This window comes from Peromyscus maniculatus, chromosome X (genome assembly GCF_049852395.1).
Source record: "Peromyscus maniculatus bairdii isolate BWxNUB_F1_BW_parent chromosome X, HU_Pman_BW_mat_3.1, whole genome shotgun sequence".
NCBI classification, from domain to species: Eukaryota; Metazoa; Chordata; class Mammalia; order Rodentia; family Cricetidae; genus Peromyscus; species Peromyscus maniculatus.
The window spans coordinates 36965697-36986456 of record NC_134875.1 but is presented as its reverse complement, the minus strand read 5'-3'; the positions used below and the strand labels follow the sequence as shown (position 1 = coordinate 36986456).

Here is a 20760-nt window from a genome sequence, read left to right as displayed (position 1 = left end):
GGAGAGTGACCCTCCAGGCTCAATCACACCAAAAACAATTGAGACTCGAGGATCTCTGTCCTTGATCAAACAGACATCAGGGGGCTTTCACATCCCTGTTAGTCAGACATGCACCTTATTTCTTGGAAGAGAAACAGAGTGTAAAGTAACAATGACCACAATAAAACATACAAAAAACCCCCACAAAATGGCTCTTACAATTTCCCGGGACAAAATACAAAGTGGCACTTCCTCCCACCATGGGGAAAGGTACCCAAAGATGCTCCTCTCCTGAGCACTCCCTGGAGGAGACTCCTAAAATCAAATGGTCACCTCTGAGGTGGCCCCAAATGGCTCGGGACTAGGGGGTCCCTTACCCAAATCAGGGAATGAGACGTCTCTCTTTCCCTCCCAGGATCACTGTCCGGACACGTCTGTCCCAGTGAGAGCCTGCAAAGTACAAATCAGTCGACCGGCACAAAACTTAACGAGACAAGACAGAGACAGAGACAAGACAGAGAGCGCTCTTACCGGTAGATGTCAATAAACCTCTGGACCCTTGAGGGTCCCGGTGGGTCTTTTGGTCTTTTGTACAATGTGATTTGTGACAACCTCACTCTTACCGTCTTCTGGGACGGACATATCATTTAATAGGTCCTCAGCAAGTGCCAGAAGATGTGACACCCTACTATCCTTTTCTGAATCCTATAAAACATCTCTGATTACTCCATAGAAACTAAAGACTGCATCGGGGACATTTTTGGGGGAGTCTAGTCTGGTGTTCTATAGGTTTCTTGTATCTTCATATGCATTTCCCTCTTTAAGTTGGGAAAGTTTTCTTCTATGATCTTGTTGAATATATTTTCTGTGCCTTTGAGTTGGTATTCTTCTCCTTCCTATATCCCTGTTATTCATAGGTTTGGTCTTTTCAAGGTGTCCCAAATTTCCTGGACAATTTGGGTCATGACTTTGTTCGCTTTAGTGTTTTCTTTGACTGATGAATCTATTTCTTCTACGCTGTCTTCAATGCCAGCGATTCTCTCTTCCATCTCTTACCTTCTGCTGATTCTACTTGCATCTGTAGTTCCTGTTCATTTACTCAGATTTTCTATTTCCACATTCCCTCTGTTTACGTCTTCTTCATTTTTTCTATTTCCCTTTTCAGGTCTTGGACTGTTTCCTTTATTTGTTTCATTGCTTTTTCATGGTTTTCTTTCAGGAATTTATTGTTTTCCTCTGATTTATTTGTCTTTTCCCCTAGTTTTTTTATAGCGTTCTTCCCATTATTTGTCTTTTCCTCAGTTTCATTTTTGATTTCTTCTTTAAAGGCCTCTAGCATTTTCATGATGTTATTCTTAAGGTTGCGTTCTTCTGTTTCTTCCATTTTGTGATGCTCAGGTCTTGCTGTTGGAGGAGGGCTAGGTTCTGGTGATGCTGTATTGCTCTTTATTTTGTTGTATGTACTTGTGCCTGGATTTCTGCCCATCTCCTTGTAGATTCGTTCTTGGTCTTATCATCACTCTTGGTCCAGACAGAGCTCTCTGGCCTGGATGGGAGCTCCAGGACAGATGGCAGCTGGGGGACTGTTCACCTAGTTTTACAAACTATTAAGGTGAAGGTATTATTAAGGTATTATTGAGATAAAGTTTATATTTTTGCAAAAGTCTTAGAGAGTTCAATGAAACCAGTAGTCTATTTTTTTCTCTGTTTTGCTTTGCCCTCTTTCCCCTGTCATAAAATCTGGTAGCTTCTCTGACTCAGGACAGAGAGGAAAGGTTGTTTGGTTTTAGACGCATGCTTGGATTTGGGAAAGGAGTGCCATAATCCAACTCCAGAGCCAGCTTTTTAATAAAGCAGAACAGCATAAAACAATATTTCAGTATTATCCATATCTAAAAGATACCCAAATTCCTGTAAAACAGAATCCAGTAACAGGGGAATTCCTGGTTATCAAAGCAGCCAGGGCAGGCAAATGAGGCAGCAGCCACTGAGACAGTAGCCTCAATGATGGTTCTCCCTTGCTGGATCTGACAAAATGAATAAAACAGAAAACTCTTTAGAAAAAATATTCATGAATGATGTAAGTGCTACAAAATATACTATTCAAACAGCTGTTTTCTTTATTAAATGCACTATGCATAGAAGTTATTGTAGTTGAACAACTTTAACAAAGAGAAAACTTGAAATTTCTTTTAAATATTACCATTTTAGAACAGTCATTCATGTATGTATAAACTGCTCTATTTATCTTTGACTGATTATCTGAACTAAAAATGGTCATTGTAAGTTAAATTGAGAAAGCTACTTTTGCTGACAATAGAATTGCCAAGCTAATTCTCAAAAGTGTATGTTATCTGAATTGATATTCATATTTTCTGTCCATTTTACCCTACACCAAATTTTTATTGCCTAGCGGCATTATGTTTGTATGTAAATTCAATGTTTTCAAGGACATCAAAAGAACAACAGGAAATTCAGGTAAGTGAGGCAAAGGTATACAAGAGGTAAGATATATGCTAGTATTCAGATAAACACAGTGAGATATAAAATTAGACAAGAAGTCAATTTATCCCAGACTATAGGAAAGGAATGGGTTTCCTGGAAACAGATACATTTAAAATTGAAAGTAGTGGCATAAATTCGGGCTAAACAATGGAAAGAATTGTGAAGTGTTCAGAAATTCCAAGGAGAAAGTATGTGCCAAATCACTAAGGCAATGGCACAAGAAGATAATTTGAGGACAGGAAAGTGCCCCAGTGCTTCTGAATGATGCAAGCCTGAGTGTCTGTGGAGGTAAAGGGAAACAGAAGGCCTTAAGAAAAACAAATACAGCACTGGAATAAATAAACAAAAGCCTTTCATCCAGCAACAACAAAAACTGCTCAAAGGAAAACTGGTAAAAGATGCAACAAGCAAACCAAGTTTCTCCTACAGTAAGATAACATCTTCATCTATATCCTTAAATTTACACTCTCTGAGTATGTCAGTGGCAATATAAACATGACCTTTCCAAGAATCAACTTGACTAAGGGTTTCAAAAAATCATTCTGTTCAACTCTGCCACAACTGTGTCATTGGAATAAAAGTGAATGGCACATGGAGAGCCAAAAATATGAACCATTGGCCATATTGTGCCTTCAGGGAAAGTGTATGACCTGCCAAAAGCAACCCAAATATGTAATGTTATAGGACCCAACATGTAAACCGTGACAGACAGAGCAATTGTTTAAGGCCACAGGGGCTGCTGCATTCAGGAGTGAAACTATGTGTGTGTGTGTGTGTGTGTGTGTGTGTGTGTGTGTGTGTATGTGTGTTCTGAATCTGTGAACTTAAGCAAAAGCAGATAAGACTATTGGAAAAATAACTTGCATTTTACTCAAAGGAGATTATTTTTCTTGTCCTTCTTGTCTAACTGTACACATACACATGTATGTGTATATTGTGTGCATATATATATATATATATATATATATATATATATATATATATATATATATATATAATAGGTACTTCCATAATAATAACATTACAGTATTTTTAAGCAATCTAGAGGTGTATTTCAGCCTACAGGAAGACGTTCACAGAAGTTGTCATATATTTATCTAAAAATTCCCAGGACAGGCCATGTGTAAAATGAAGAATACCATTTGTAATATCAATCTCAGGCATCCTATGTTCTATTCAAACGCTATTATTTGATATTTTTCTAGCACAATAAGCAGAGATTGGCTGGCCAGGACAGTCTCTGAGGAGGGAGGGTCAGGTCTGGACCACCCTATCTCTGGGGATATCTTTCTGTATGCTGTGAATGTATTGCTCTGATTGATTGTTAATAAAATGCTGATTGGCCAGTAGCCAGGCAGGAAGTGAGAATTATGGGAAGTGGAAGGCTAAGTCAGGAGATGCCTATAGCTGCTGCTGCCACTGCCATGAGAAGTAAAATGTAAAGATACCAGTAAACCATGGGACATGTGGCAAAGTATAGATTTATAGAAATCAGTTAATTTAAAATATAAGAACTAGATAGCAAAAAGCCTGCCACAGCCATACTATAGTAGTATTTTATTTGTTCTGAAATGTAATTTTCATTGTATGTTAATAAATAAAGTTGCCCAGGGGTCAGAGCTATTAGAGCCATAGTTAGAGCATGATGGTGGTGGTGCACACCTTTAATTCCAGCACTTGGTAGAATAGCTAGGTAGATCTCTGTGTGTTCAGGGATAGAGCTAGCATTGGAGACATACGCCTTTAAGTCCTGGAGGGCAGTACTTACAGGCAGTGACGAGGCATTCGTGTGTTTGTGTTTACAACCAATGAGAAATCAGAACAGAAAGACTATTTAAAGACAGACACACAGAAAGTAGCTCTCTTTTGGGGAAGCTAGGAGCACTGCAGGAGGTAAGATTTTAGCTCTGAGCTCTGACCTCTCGGCTTTCTCTTTTACATTGGTTCTGTGTTTCTTATTTTAATAAGATGGTTGGTTACATCTACACCATACAATTTATAAGTTATATAAAACTCTGTGTGTTTACATGGGTCTGAGCAGCTGCAGACCCTAGCGGAACTGGAGAAAACACCAACTACACACTTTCTCATTCAGTTAGGAGGTTTGAGCAGACCTCACTGTAACACTGATGGCCTCCTGACAGTGTGTACCATCCTAATGCAAGAAGAACCTGAGAGCACAGATTCCCAAGCACCCCTTGCCTTTCCCAATCATGGTGCCCCTTCAACAGTCCTTGTTACTAAGGGAGAGGAGAGGATACTCAGTGTCCCTCCTCATTCAGAAAACTTGGATGTTTGCCCTGCTAATGCATGCAGTGAGGCATCTTGGGACTGTCCAGTAGAGGCCCAAGGACAGCCATTCCAAGGGAATCTCTGGAGCATTGCTGGATTCCTGAGACTAACTGTCACTAAGATTCTGTGTGCTTCTTCTGGACATGCCCGCAGTTCTTGGGAAAGGAGAGCCTTTCTCAGAGGATACTACTTAGATGCCGCTTGCCATGAGTCACCATTGGCAAGTACATTCACTGCCCCTTGAGAGGGGTAATTTCCCATTTCCCTTTTCCTTTTTCAACTACCTTATTGGCTAAATGGCCAGATATGTGGAGGGAGGCCAGCGAGCCTCAGCATGGACGTTACCCTCTGATCATAGACCACAGTTTTCCCAGCCTCCCCAACCTGACACCCCCTTAATTGTCCAAAGGGATGAGGACACCTCACTCAAATGGGGAAGCACTTGACCAGCATCAAAGACCCAAGAGACATTAGATATCCAGGGGTGATTCGACTGACAGTGCCCAAGGGCAGGTGCGAGAATCTCTCTGAGGACAAAACAATCAAACTCCCTCATTCATGTACTACAGATAGACAACAGTCTTAGGGCTTCTATAAAGAGAAAATCCAATAAGAAGACCCTGGACCCTATAAAGAGGAACAAGGGAGGAAAAGTTACACTTTTGCAGGAGGTTGCTGAGTGCAGGAATTACCCATTGAGCAGGGAACCCAGATCATCTGCCTTACAGTCTGTCACCTGGCCCATACCTGAGAAGGTGAAAAGAAGCCTGGCTATGTCTACTGTGTTTGAAGAACCTATGGACATTGACCAATTGGACACCAGAGTAAGTGTAACATCTTCAGGACACTGTGCTGGAGATGCTAATGAAAAATTCAAAGATAACAGAGTGCCTGGGCCATCTTCTGCTGACTCTCCCAGTGACCAACATGGACCAGTAATATCCCCACATATTCTATGAAGAGGCCCACAGAAATCCACAAAGATACCCCCACAAAAGACTGCTGGCAATGGCCGAGAGACAGGCGGGACTGACCTATTCTGGTGATGGGATGGCCAAACACCCTAATAGTTGTGCCAGAAACCCCATCCAAGGACTGAGGAATCTGGATGCAGACATCTATAGCTAGGCCCCAGGTGGAGCTCCAGCAGTCTAATTAGCGAGAAAGAGGAGGGTTTGTATGAGTGAGAATTGTTGAAACCAAGGTTGGATAAACACAGGGACAAATAGCCAAATGAATGGAAACACATGAACTATGAACCAAAGGCTGAGGGGCCCCCAACTGGATCAGGCCCTCTGAATAGGTGAGACAGTTGATTAGCTTGATCTGTTTGGGAGGCATCTAGGCAGTGGTACCAGGTCCTGGGCTCGCTGCATGAGATATTTGTTTGAAACCTGGGACTTATGGACTTATGGCTTGGCTCAATCTGGGAGGATGGGACTGGACCTGCCTGGACTGGTTCTATCTAGTCGATCTCAGTCCTCAAGGGTGGCCTTGATCTGGAGGTGGTAGGAATGGGGGGTGGTCTGGGGCCAGGGGAGGGGGGCAGGAAGTGGGAGAACAAGGGAATCTGTGGCTGTTATGTACAACTGAATAGTATTGTAAAATAAAAGAAAAAAAAGAAAAAATTGTAAGTAAAAAAAAAATCCCCACATATTCAAGGGGCCCTGCAACCCTCCCCACCTACCCATGGAGCTCTGGGATCTTCCCCTTCTTCCCAAGGTGCACAGGAACTATCTCTATCCACCCAAGATTTTCTAGGAGGACCCCAATGTGACCAAGGGGCTATGGGCAATTCCTGTTTTGCCCAGGCATTTCAGAGACCTGTCACTCGTGTTGAAAAGAAAATCAAACATGTCTCCTCTTCCAGAAGGGGTTACAGAAGTTCATCTTCTACCTAAGGGTCACCAATTGTTAGAGGTCTTCCCCAAAGAGTTTTAGACAAGGCTCTTCTGATCAAAGGAGTCTCCAAAAAACTTCATCAGACAAAGGGGGTTTCAAACTTTCACCAAAGGGGTGACTCTCAGATTTCTCATTTTCCTGAAATGGATTGAGTCCCACCAGCTCTCCTCAGGGGACTTTAACACCTTTGACAACCGCTCAAGGTGCCTAAAGAGCTACTCCCTCTAATGAAGACAGTTGAGGACATCCCCCTCTCCTCACCAGGACCCTAAGCAATCTATTTCTGTTGAAGCGCCCTTGAGTTGTGCCTGCTCTGATCAAGGCAATTTCATTGCTTGCCCATTAAACCAAGAGGGATTTAAATGTCCTCCACTATTAAAAATGGGCTCAGATCTTCCCTTGTTGCCCAAAGTGAGCATCATACCACTTATACATGCCCAAGCAGAAACAAAACTATCCACATTTACACCGGGGACTCAAGGACCTGTTCCCTCTTCAGAAGAGGCCCTAGAGAATTCCACATATACATAAGAGGTGGTAGTAACTCCCAAGTCTGCCAAGTGGATGCTTGGGCCTTCTCAACACACACCAAGGGCTCTAGCATCTTCACCATCTTCCCCAGGGATTCTGAATGCTTCCATATCTGTCATGGGGACTCCAGGATTGTCCACATCTAGAGCAGAGGTCAAAGACCTATTCTCTCTCTCACAAAAAAGCTTCAAACATTCTCTTGCTATGAAAATGGACCCTGGATATTCCCACTGTGGCAAAAGGATAGGGAGAGTTCCTCCCTCTGCCCAAGGGGATTTCAAGGTGTCCCTATCAGACCAAGCGAGCTTCATACATCCACTGCTGAGCAAAAAGTCCCTCCTGTCTCGTCACTGGTCTTTGGGCTTCAAATAGGCCCTGCTGGCCAAAATGGCCCTCCTGTCTTCTCATGGGGCCCAAAATAACCAAATATATTCCAAGACACTCCAAGTGTGACACACAAGTTCCACATCTGCCCAAGGTGCTGACACAACACATCCTTCCCTACTTTCCCAGGGGTCTCTAAGACTTTCAACATCTGTAGGAGAGGCTCTTGGCGTTTTGCCATATACACCAGGGATATCAGGACATTCCCCACCTGCCCAGCTTTCTCAGGGTTCTACCTTATCTGATCAAGGTACTTTGGGAAGGGATACATCTACAAAAGGGGCTCCAGCCACATCCCCCCCTTAAGAAATGGTTCTCTGATTCAACACATCTACAAAAGATGTTCCAGGACATAGTCCACCTGTACACAGAGTTCTGGATCCCTATGTGATCAAGGGGCCATGGCATATGACAGGTGTACACAAGAGTCTGTAGCAACTTTCACATCTAGAGAAGGGGATTCCTTTGATTCCACCTGTACATGAGCACCCACAGGACCTCCACACACATTACAGGAGGTTGTGAGATTGTTCCAATCCCTTCAAGAGTATCAGAAATCTGCCACAACTATGTAAGAGGCTATAGACCCTTCCTTCCCCATCTCACAAAGGGCCCTAGGATCTACCATATCCAACCAAGGTGCTTTACAATCTTCTGCATCCACACAAGAGGGTTTCAAGTATATCCCTTCTAAGGATGGTAATATTAGATAGTCTCCCTCTAACAAAGTGGACCAAGCGCATCTCATGTCTACCAAAAAGAGGTTGAGAGTTGATCCTTCCAATCAAGGGGGCGTCAGTATTATCGCCTCTGGGGAAGACCATTTCAACCCTCTCCCTAATGCAAAAGGGGGACCTTGTATCATCTCCTGCTCCCAAAGAAACATCAATAGCTACAAGTACTCCTCAGGTGAGTCTCACTTCTTTATCTGACCAAAAGGCCCTGGAGTGTTCCACATGTGACCACAAGCCTGTGGGAATTGACTTCCACATGTGACCACAAGACTGTGGGACTTGGCTAATCTTCTCAAGGGTTTCTTGCACATTCCACATCTTCTCAAGTGAATCAAAGGCCTTCTCTGTCTGTCCCAAAATGTCTATGGAAATTACATCTGTGACTGTTATGTAGAACTGAATAGTAATGTAAAATAAAAGAAAATAAGATAAAATAAAATAAAAAAATACCAAAAAAAAGTAATTGGAGGATTAGATACAGGGAATTCCTGTCAATTTTTTTGTCTTACATTTTGTACAAGGGCTAAAGAAATGGTGTGATGAATGAAATGTTCTACACAAGCATGAGGATCGAAGTTCAGATCCCTACCTATGTAAAATCTAGGGAATGTGACATACACGTCTGTGTTCTCAGGGCTGGGACAAGAGATGTGCAGACAGTCAGATACTGGAGCTCCCTGGCCAGGCAGCCAGCCAGCCTAAGTGAAACAGTGAGTTCCAGTGAGAGATTCTGTCTCACAAATGAGGTGGAGTGCAATCGAGATAGACATCCTAGGTCAACCTCTGGCCCCTACATCTGCCTCTACAGTTACACATGTGCATATGCACATACACACACATACACACGTGCACACACTACAGATAAAACAAAGTTTAATTCTCTGACAAGTAGCTGGGGTTTAACATTCTGTGTGAACGATCATTTAGAGTGCAGTAAACCTAGATGCATGGAGAATGGAAATATTTTGCGGTAAAAGAGACAATGAGTAACTTCAGAGTAAATTATGAACACCATAATAACATGGAAAAAGTAGATGAATTCACCCAGTATTTAGAAGGTAGGCTACATACACATTTGTGCTTGGGGTTGTAAGAGACCAGAGAGTCATCAATAACACCTAACTTTCCTGAACATAAAATAACCATTTAAAATTGCAGGTCCCCTAAGCAGTAACCAAAAGCAAATGAATTAGATTTTCTTTTTTTCTTTTTTCTTCATTATCAAATTTTCTACTCACTCTACATACCACCCACAAATGCCATCTCCTTCCTCCTCCTGACTGTGGATCCCTGCATCTGCTTCCATAGGTCACTGGATAAAGTCTCTATGATGACAGCTAGGCTATTCACTAGACTGGTCCCCAGAGTAGACCAGTCCAGGAACCCTCTTGACCACTGCCAGCAGTCCAAAGTGGGGTCATCCCTGTGGATGCCTGAGAGCTTCCTGGCACCCTGCCTCTTCCTATTCCCATGATGTCTTTATCTATCACGGTATATCCTTCCCTGCTTTCCCACTCTAGCCCTGCTCCAGCTCGACCCTCCCATTTCCCTATGTTCTCACCCTCCATTCCTTGCACTCTGCCAACTCCCCCACTCCCAGCCTGCTAATGCAGATCCCTTCCACTACTACTTCACTGGATGATTGCTGTGTCCAGGGTCCCTCCCTGTCAGCTAGCCTCTCTGGAGCCATGAGCTGCAGTCTGGCTATCCCTTGCCCTACATCCAGTATCCACTTATGAGGGAGTATTTACCATCTTTGTCCTTCTGAGTCTGGGTTACCACACTCAGGATGATATTTTCTACTTCCATCCATTTGCCTGCAAATTTCATGATATCACTGCTTTTTTTTTACAGCTGAGTAGTACTCCATTGTGTAAATGTGCCACATTTTCTTTATCCATTCTTCAGTTGAAGGGCATCCAGGGAGTTTCTAGGTTCTGGCTATTATGAGTAATGCTGATATGAACATAGTTGAGCCTGTGTCCTTGTGGTTAGATTGAGCATACCTTAGGTATATGCCCAAGAGTGGTATAGCTGCATCTTGAGGAAGATTGATTCCAAATTTTCTGAAAAACCACCATTCTGATTTCCAGAGTGGCCGTGCAATTTTGCATCCCCACTAACAGTGAAGGAGTGTTCTTCTTGCTCCACATCCTCTCCAACATAAGCTGTCTTGAGTGTTTTTAATCTTAGCCATTCTGACAGGTATAAGATGGTATTTCAGAGTCATTTTTATTTTCATTTGCCTGATGACTAAGGATGTTGATCTATTCCTTAATGTCTTTCAGCCTTTTGAGATTCTTCTGTTGAGAATTCCCTGTTAAACTCTGTAGCCCATTTTTTAATTGGATTGTTGAGTATTTTGAAGTCTAGATTTCTGAGTTTTTTACATATTTTGGAGTTCAGCCCTCGGTCAGATGTGGGGCTGGTGAAGACATTTTCCCATTCTGTAAGCTGTTGTTTTGTATTATTGACCATATCCTTTGCTCTAGAAAAGCTTTTAAGTTTCAGGAGGTCCTATTTATTAATTGTTGCTATCAATGTCTGTGCTACTGGTATTATATTTAGGAAGTGGTCTCCTCTGCCAATGCGTTCAAGACTACTTCCTACTTTCTCTTCTATCAAGTTCAGTGTAAGTGGATTTATGTTGAGGTCTTTGATCCACTTGGACTTGGGTTTGTGCATGGTGACAGATATGGATCTATTTGCAATCTTCTGCATGTTGGCATCCAGTTATGGCAGCTCTCTTTGTTGAAGATGCTTTCTTTTTTCCATGGTACAGTTTTGGCTTCTTTGTGAAAAATCATATGTTCATCGGAGAGCGGATTGGTGTCAGGTCTACAATCGATTCCATTGGTCCACATGTCAGTTTTTATGCCAGTACCAAGCTGTTTGTATTACTGTAGCTTTATAGTAGTCCTTGAAGTCAGGGATGGTGATGCTTCCAGAGGTTGCTTTATTGTACAGGATTCCTTTAGCTATCCTGGGTTTTTTTGTTTTTCCATTGAAGTTGAGCATTTTTCTTTCCAGGTCTGTGAAGAATTGTGATCAGATTTGTTGGGGATTGCATTGAATCTGTAGATTGCTTTTGGTAAGATTGCCATTTTTACTGTTAATTCTACCATTCATGAGCATGGGAGATCTTTCAGTTTTCTGATATCTTCTTCAATTCCTTTCTTACAAGATTTAAAGTTCTTACCACACAGGTCTTTCACTTGCTTAGTTAGAGTTACCCCAAGGTATTTTATATCATCTGTGGCTATTGTAAAGGGTGATGTTTCTCTGATTTCTTTCTCAGCCCATTTATCATTTGTATACAGGAGGGCTACTGATTTTTTGAGTTGAAATCTTCTGTCCTACCACATTACTGAAGGACTTTATCAGCTGTAGGAGTCTCTGGTTGAATTTTTGAGGTCATGTATCATGACTCTACATGAGCTAACTTTTAAGAGAGGGAGGTCCTCACACCTCATACTTTTATTGTCTTTCCACTCCATACATTGCTCATCCACATGTCTCTGTGTAGGGAAGACTTGCATGACACATAATTGTCTGAGTGTACAGTGGGAAGAGGCTTGTAATCTGAACTGCAGACAATTCCTCTAGCCCATCAAATCTTGCTGACCTTTTTAATTTTATTATGTTTTGAATATCTTGTTCCTGTGTAAGTACAGGGACAGATGTTTCAAGAATGTCTCATAGCTTCATGAATAAACCTCTGGCAGACTGCTATTATCTGGTAGCCAGCAAAATGCCCACCCCCTCAGGCTTGTGGAGAGGCCCAGGTACACTGGAGTTGGCCCAGGTACATTGGTGGGCTGCATTCCCTCCTACATGGGAGCAGGCTACCTGCTTAATTGCTTGTTTGTTCCAAGCATAAGTTTCTGATCACAGGAACACAGCCAACACTAGACAGGCCAATCCCCAGAGGCCCGCAGGGATGCCAACTCAGTAATAGGAGGTACTAGTGGCAGTACAGAACTGCTCACACAGGTGTGAAGGCCAGGAAATGTGCACAGGACAGGGCCTCGGAGTTAAATTAGAAATAAAACCAGAAGGCACAAAGGTGGACCAAGGAAGACTGATGGTGACAACTTCAAATGGAACATGAGGTCAGAGAAGGGCAGTGTTGGGCTCTGGCAAAGTCAGAAGTGCAGAGGTCAGCTGTGGGCAGTGTCTGAGCACAGAAGCAGCAGAGTCAGGTTGTGTTTTGGAAAGATCACCCTGACTGCACTTGTGATTGCATGATGTTCATGGTCTGTAAAATCATCTATCCTCAGGTAAGACTTTTGCTTCTGGAGTAAATTCTCCAATGAAGGATATCAAGGCCCTTCCCAGCGTTTTGTTTAGACATAATTCTGCAGTGAGTATCACAGCCAAATCAACACACACTAAGTCATTATAACCAATGTCTACTAGTAAGTGTTCTTCATTCTACATGGGGGTGACTGAAGAAGTTGAATGTTCTTACCACCCCACGAGAGGACTATCTGAGAGTTTGTCATTCCAGCCTAAACTTGCATCCAGGAAGAACAGACCCCTCTCAGAGAGCACCAGGGGAGTTTATGTGGTCAACTATCTACACAGCAGAACCATTTTTACTGGTCTTTGAGCCCCACAAAGGCACATTTAGGGTCCTGGAGATTTTACAAAGGCCCAGGTTTCCTTCTGTACACTGGACCCTGGTTGACCAGGCTGACTTACATGAGAAATCTCCACCACTGTCCTGCAGCCTGCCTCACTTCTGTACTGATGCACAGTCTGTCATGCTCACAGCATCTCTCTTCCTGCTGCACAGTCTTCTGACTTCTCAGTGGCCTCTCTCCTGGGCACTGCTGGATAACCCAAGCTCCAACCTCCTTCTTGGGGTTCATAATTTTTTGGGGGGTGGGGGGGTTGAGACAGGGTTGCTCTGTGTAGTTTTGGTGCCTGTCATGGATCTCGATCTGAAGACCAGAATGGCCTCATACTCACAGAGATGTGCCTTGCTCTGCTTCTTGAGTGCTGGGATTAAAAGCATGTGCTACCACTGCCAGGCGAGGCTCATAATTGGTACATCTTTATGCTCAACCTTGACTCCTTTCCACTGGAAAATTGGCCCAGCCCAGCTTGTCTCCAGACCATCTCCTGGCCATACCTCTACCATCTCTATCAGAGCTACACTTCTCTGGAGATCACTTCAGCCACTGCACCCTCTCCTTCCTCAGGATACGATTCTTCTAGATGTCTTCCCAGGCATCTCCCAGTCCTTACCTCCCTCTATATCAACCCTTGTCTCTCTCAACCATGTTCCTCTTACAAACAGCAGGAAGAGTCTTTATTGAGTCCATGTAGGATGAGACCTATGACCAGGGAAAGGACCTATGGCCTGGATACAGCAAGAATGCTCCAGGGACTGTTGCTGGGATACAGCATACCAGAGTTTTTCAGCAAGAACACTCCAAAGTCATGTGGCTGGTTGAAAGACTGAAGGGAGGATCCCTGACCTGTCCACTCAATTCCTGGTTCAGTGAGGGGCTCACTCTTCATTATTTCTACACAAGACACCAGTATACACACAAAAAGAGAGAGGGAGAGGGGAAAGATAGAGAGAGGGAGAGACAGACAGAGAGAGCAGTTGTTGTTCAGATGAGCTAGGTGGCAGCCTCTGACTTTCCTGACAAAGACATGATTATCACTTGATGGCTTGAAAACTCAGGCCATGGAGCCTTGAACAGAGAAAAGACATAGTGAGCTGTGATTAAGTGGGCAGTGCAGGGCTCAGTGTATCCTGTCCTGTGAGAAAGAAAGGCCTTGTGGGAGAGCCAACCTGGGCACAGTTGGCTCACCGATTGTCAGGTGTCCATAACAATGCTTACCACGGGTGTGTGGAAGATGACTCAAATCTAGGAAAGCTTCCCCATTTATTATTCTTTCTGTATGTCACATGATGTCATATACAGATAAAAGCTCATCAAAGAATTCATTCTGTCAATTAGGTTTCTTCTTTTTTCTTTAAGAAATTTTTTATTCATTTTACATACCAACCACAGATCCCTGTCTCATCTCTCCTCACGCTTCCCCCAGCATTGCCCCCAACCTAACTCCCTATCCCCACCTCCAAAAAGGTAAAGCTCCCATGGGAATCAGCAGAGCCTCGTACATTCAGTTGCAGAAGGTCCAAGACCCTGCCCTCTGTACCAAGGCTGTGCAAGGTGTCCCATCATAGGTAATGACCTCCAAAAAGCAGCACAGGCACCAGGTATAGATACTGATCCCACAATTATGTTTCTTCTTAGAGCTGATAAATTGCTTCTAAAATTGCTCATTTGAATTATCTCAACACTCTTCAAGGTAAACTTAATATTGTCTTGGATTTCAGTTAAGAAGTGATCCAGGGTTTTTTTTTTTTTAAACTTGTGTCATCAATAAAACAGACTTAGAATTCATTTTTGTTTTTTTTCCAGGCAGTAACTAGCTTTATGAAACATTTTGGACTACTTTCCTTTTATGCTTTCCATATTTCTAAAACTACTCTTACATTCTGCAGATTAGCTTCTCTCTAGGGGATGGGACAATGGGATGAGAGGGCTTTCGCTACAGATGTTTCTGCATGTGAATGTTGTGACAGTGAATGCACCTGTGTGTGGACGTGTGCATGGTGTTCAAGTCATTCCTCAGGAAAATCTGTGTGCAGGTAGGTTTCCCATCTAATTACTATGATGAGCAGAGTCCCATGGGAAAATGGTGTAGAAACTCCACAATCACATGCCTTAACCTAAAGCAGTGGGTCTCAAATTGTGGGTTGTAGCCCCTTTTACTTTTGGGGTCTACAAAAAATTACTAAGACCATTGGAAAACAAAGATATTGTATTATGACTCATAATAGTAGCAAAATTACAATTAGGAAGTAACAATGAAAATGGTTGGTGTCACCCCAGCATGAGCAACTATATTAAAGGGCCACAGCATTAGGAAGGTTGAGAATCACTGACCTAAAGCATTGAGCATGTAACTAAACATGAAGGAGGCACAAGATTTTATTAATGCATTTCAATCCTGGAGAGTTGCTCACAAAAGATAACTTATAGGAAAATCACACAGAGCAGTAATTGGGCTCATGAATCACTGCTGTTCTATAACAAAACCTCCTTAGGGTACATATTTCCTGTCATATCAAGGATATGTAAGATTGTGCTACTAGACAGCAGCTGGCTAGCAGTAGACATCCTAAGGAATGAGCAGAGTGGAGTCCCTTCCCCAGGTCCAAGACGGGGACAGGAGAGTCAAGAGGATCAAGTGTAAAGGCAGAGACAGGTGCTGGTTTCTAGACTCACACTGATAACACATTGGAGCATTGCTGTTTTCCTGTGTTATCTACTCCCATAGTGCACCCCACAGCTCCTCTGGGTTACACAGCAAGCATCCATCTTTAAGGATGCTGAGTCACCCACCAGTGAGAGATATCCCTCTGCAACACTGTCTGCTAAGCTCTGGGAGCAAACTGCCAGAAATAAAAGAATACACCCAGTGTCCTGTGAGTTCTGTAGAAAGGGGAAGAAATGAACAGTCTGTGGAGCACCCTGAATGCATGATTGCTTACCTGCTTCAAACCATCCCTGTGAACAGCATCTTGGGAAATTTATCTCAGAATCCAGGGTTGGTATGGATGCAGGAGCTAGGTCTCTGTCCTTAGTGAGGAAAAAGCACTCACGTTCAAATTTGTAAGTTGCTCACATATGTTGCAGGGATGCTAGGGCTAAAAGGAGGGTTGGTTTGAAACAGCCAAGCCAGGAACACTGAAGATGAGACACAAAGAGTTTCTGTGATCAGTAGGACAGTCAAGCTGTCTCACAATGATAAAGACAGGGCACCCAGCTAGTGTGGGCAGTCCAACCAGGCCACCAAGTCCTTCAGGAAAGCACACATGGCACTATTGTCTCCTTATATAGCCTGGCTTCTACAGCAGCTAATTGTGAGAGGGAGTAAAGTCTGTGTCTAAGAAAGCCTCCCATTTCAGGGTTTCAGGGAAGCCTTTTGTAACCACACAGGAGATAAGGAGAAGAGGAAGGACAGTTGCAGCTGCTTCTTGGTGACTGAGAAGAATGAGAGCTGAGTATAGTTAAAATCACCTGGGACAGCTGAAATGTCAGAGGACACAAGATCACCCAGTATGTAATTGCGACCAGACAGTCAAAGCTCACAACTCACAAAGGCCTAGTCAGGGATGGATAAATGGGCCTGTGGTGGGAGGGGGTTGAGCCACCCCTGACTAGGTGGGCAATAGGTGAACAGAGCATGATCATCTCCTTGGTGTGGGCTAGACCATGTGGACCCTGGGCCCTCCAGTCTCAGCCTAGCTAACACAGAGAAATAAACCATCTCCTAACAATTACCTCAGCCATTGTCCAGACACTGCCATGATCCTAATAAAAACAAAAACCAGGAAATGACAGAGCTCAGTGGCTCTTTTAAATTTTGGGAATGTCACCTACTCTGGGGAGTCTCTCTAACTTTTCCTCGGTTCTGCCCCTTCCTGCAATTATTCTTTGTAGAGCTGAATCCAGAATTGCTTACTCCTCCTGTCTTTCACCTTCACAGCTATGAGACAGGTTTGAAGCCAGTACCCAGGGGCGATCTTTGATGGCCTCAGGTATCTGGATCACCCTAGGACCTTGGGCAAGCACAGCTATGTAGAGCAAGGTCTCCACCATCAGAATGAGCTTGTGAATACCAGCGGAATTCAGCCCTTTTGGGAGCACAGTCTCTCAGGAGGATCTTGCCCTGGCTTACCTACATATTTGTCATCATACAGGGCTCTTCAAGACAGCACATCCAAGATTGGGGCATTTTGTTTGAAGGACATTTGCATAATTTAATAAAATGATTTAGCTGGGCTCAAGGGCCTGCTGAGTTTGAGAAGGTCTTTGTGTTACTCCCTGTGACTGAATTTGAACAGTCCAGCAAAACTAGAGGTGTCAGCTAAGGAGAAAACCAGAGCCACAGGTTCCGCACCCCCACGACCACACTCACTGTGTTTTTTAAAGTACTCCCTGCTCTTTCAGCCCTAACGTGCTTCAGGCTAGGACCTCAGAGGACAAGCCAAAAGCCACTGAGTCTGTGCAGGCAAGAATGTTATTGGACACATTGTAATTACTTTGAGTGTCCAGAAGACAAGCCTTCCCGGTCAAGAGTCACAGCTGTACCTGTGGCTCCAGACAGTGAGGACGTGGTTATAAAGCTTTGGAACTCGGGTCTGATTGAATGATTCCCCACAAGACACTCGCCAGCGCTGCAGCCAGTGTTTCAACAGGATGCTGAGTCCAGGAGCTGATGAGCAACAGGAACAACAGCATGGTCAGTAAAATGGTTCTGATTGGACTAGGGCAAAGTCCGGGAAGCAAATCTGTTGGAAAGGCCAGTGTCCATGCACTTCGATTACCCGGCTCTGCCCGTGGCCCCTCTCCAGGCTTTCCAGTGATCCATGGCCATGATGCTCAGATCTTTATCTTTGTGTTTTTCTCTCTAGCAGGTGAGAATGCAGTGGTCCTGAAGGCTGGTGAGAAAGGAGGCAAGAGAGGGCTTGTACAGAGCGAGCTTGATCAGGGTGAGCTTGATCAGGGCAAACTTGCTCCAAGCAAGCCTGCTCAAGAAGAGCTTGCTCAGTCCGGTCTTGCTCAGGAAGCCACAGGAGTGGTAGAGGAGGGAGAAAACAAAGAAGAAGAAATGGAAGGAGCAAATGCTGGCAATGGTAGTTCTGGCCCCATGGACAAGGGGATCCAGGCAGAAGGTGATCATGGCAGCAGTGTTCAACAGCAACCTCAGCAAGAGGCGGCAATGCCTGAGGGCACCAAGAGTCTCCAGGCTGGGGATTTCCAGAGCCACACCAGATTCACCCAGTCTCAGCTGCAGGTGCCGGACTGTCTTTTCAAAGAGACTTGCTACCCCAGCTTTCAAGTAAGGTAAGCAGAATGCCCTGCTAGGCACCTGGTTTTCAGGCAGTGCATCCAGGCTGTCCTTTGGTGCTCCCTGAACCCCTGATTTTCTCTAGAAACAAAGCAAGCATGTCTGGACGCTCCAGCAGAAATTGTTTTCTGGAGTAAGGCATGTGCCATAGTCCAACTGAAAAGATTGTGTTTTGTTGCCTGTTAAAGTGGCGTATGAGTTGTAAATTAAGACAGTGCTTGTTCTAAATGAGTCTCTGTAAGAATGAGTGAGGACTGTCAGCTGCCACCATGATAAGAAGCATGTGAAGACACCAGTAAGCCACGAGCCACATGGCAAGGTTTTTAGATTACAGGAGTTGTCTTTGAAGAAAGAATGGCTCCTTTTGTTTCCCTTGCTCCTGTAAAGCCTTCAGGGAAAGCACCAGAGCTGGCTCTGCACCATGGGACTCACAACCATCAGAGAAGGTGTTTCTCATGATCCGCCGCCACAAGACCACCATCTTCAAGGAAGCCAAAGAGTCGAGTACCGTGTTCCAGCAAAAGCGTGTGGTCCGAGTCATCCTCCAGCGGCCTCCAGAAGAGCAGCGCCTGTACAAGGATGACCAGCTCCTTGATGACAGAAAAACTCTGGGCAACTGTGGGTTCACTAGCCAGACAGCTTGGATACAGGCCCCAGCCACAGTGGGCCTGGCCTTCTGAGCAGATGATGCCTTTGAAGCCCTGCACATTGAGCCCTTCTCCAGCTCTCTGGAGCTTCCAGATGTGATGAAGCCATAGGATTCTGGAGGCTGTGCCAATGAACAAGCTGTGCAATGAGGGCCCCAGGCCTAGAGACCGATTCCCTCAATGAAGACGAGTTGGCTGTCAAAAAAAAAAAAAAGGTTACTTAAATTACAAAATATTTAATAGATGGCTACATCGTTAAATTAGCATACATTCAATAACACACTATAACATTAACAAAATAACAAATTGTATCCTGTCTTTACTACTAAAACTTCAATTTTTAATTTTTATTTTTGTACAACATAACAAACTTAAAATAACAATGTAAACAGAATTAGGATGGATTAAAAATATAAAAATAAATTAAATTGAAAAGACTTTTAAACTATTTCTACTAAATGATACTAAGGCACAAAAATACAAATATAATTATATACTTCTCAAATTACCTTAAAGGCCATAGGAAATTAAAATATTAAAAAAAAAGAATGAGTGAGAAGCCTTAGGTGTGGCTGGAAAAATGCAGGAGGGATTCCAGCTCAGATTAAAATTTGGCTAACACTTTTCATCATGGAGGCTCTCTTAATGAAGGTTTACATGTTAAGTACATAGACGACATGCTTGTGTTTGGATGATTACCCTTAATTTTGGTCTCTAAAAGAAACCTGTTACTAAAGTAAGTCTCAAAGCAGGTGTGAAGAATAGTGTGTGTGTGTACGTGTGTGTGTGTGTGTGTGTGTGTGTGTGTGTGTGTGTGTGTGTATACACCTGTGCGCACACACAAGTGTGGACACAAACATTTGAAAACAAACAGGACATGTCCTTATACAGTTTATTTCCACCAAAAAGCCTAAATGTTGGAATCTTTTTACTTCAGGAAGGATCTTGCAAGATGGATGGGTGTGTCAGAGGCAGATGTGCTGGTCAGTATTCTAAAAATAATAATTTTGGTGAGGGCTCCACGTCTTGTGACGTTGTCTAGAGGATAATTATAGCATAAGAGTGGGACCCTGAAGTTGTATCCCAAGGACGCCAGACAAGACCACAGCCGAGCTAGGCTCAAGATGATGAAAGACCTCCATTTTCTCAGGCAGGAAATGCCAACCTGGACACCTGAAACATAAGTTGCCTCGGTGCTTTGTCTGTCCCTTGGTGGACATAGTGTGTTCTCCATGACCTTCTGAAGGCTGTGCAGCCCGCATGCCTCACTTAAGTGAAGAGACCATGTTCTTGCCCACTTTCAATACTTTCACTCTGCATGTCTCAGAAAACCTTTTCTCAGACTTGTTTTGTTTTAGTTTGTAAATGACACATGCTTGGCTTAGTTCTCAATCAATACTGGGACCAGGAACCTGAAACGTCCCATAGACCTTTTACCTGTCTTTTGTTGGTTACGTATGTGAACTGTGCTCACCATTACAATCAGCCCTGACTTTTCCAGACCACATGCCCACAAGGGAAAAGGCCTATAGACAGTATGCTTGGAGGCTAGGGAGGAAGCATAGAGCAGGAAAAGTGCCCTTTGTCTCATAAAATGTGCATTCTGAATACTCACAAAAGGCTATCACCATGGAGCCTTTCACAGCTTTGAGCCTTGAGATAGTTCTCCAGGGTTTTTGATACTTTTCAACACACAGCAGGGACCAGAAACAACCCACCAGCTAGATCTGTATTCTCTCCTGAATAAATGCATTAAAAATATCAATTGATGCAGAGAAGGGGCAATATTCTACGTCTGTCCCACAGCTGAAGGACTGGGTGTGGTGGTACATGTCCTAAGG

General features: G+C 43.7%; 1 pseudogene; it reads left to right on the top strand.

Annotated features, from left to right (window-relative positions):
- Positions 1-18071: 18071 nt before the first annotated feature.
- On the top strand, positions 18072-19194 carry LOC102910017 (elongin-B pseudogene; annotated as a pseudogene).
- The last annotated feature ends 1566 nt before the right edge of the window (positions 19195-20760 follow it).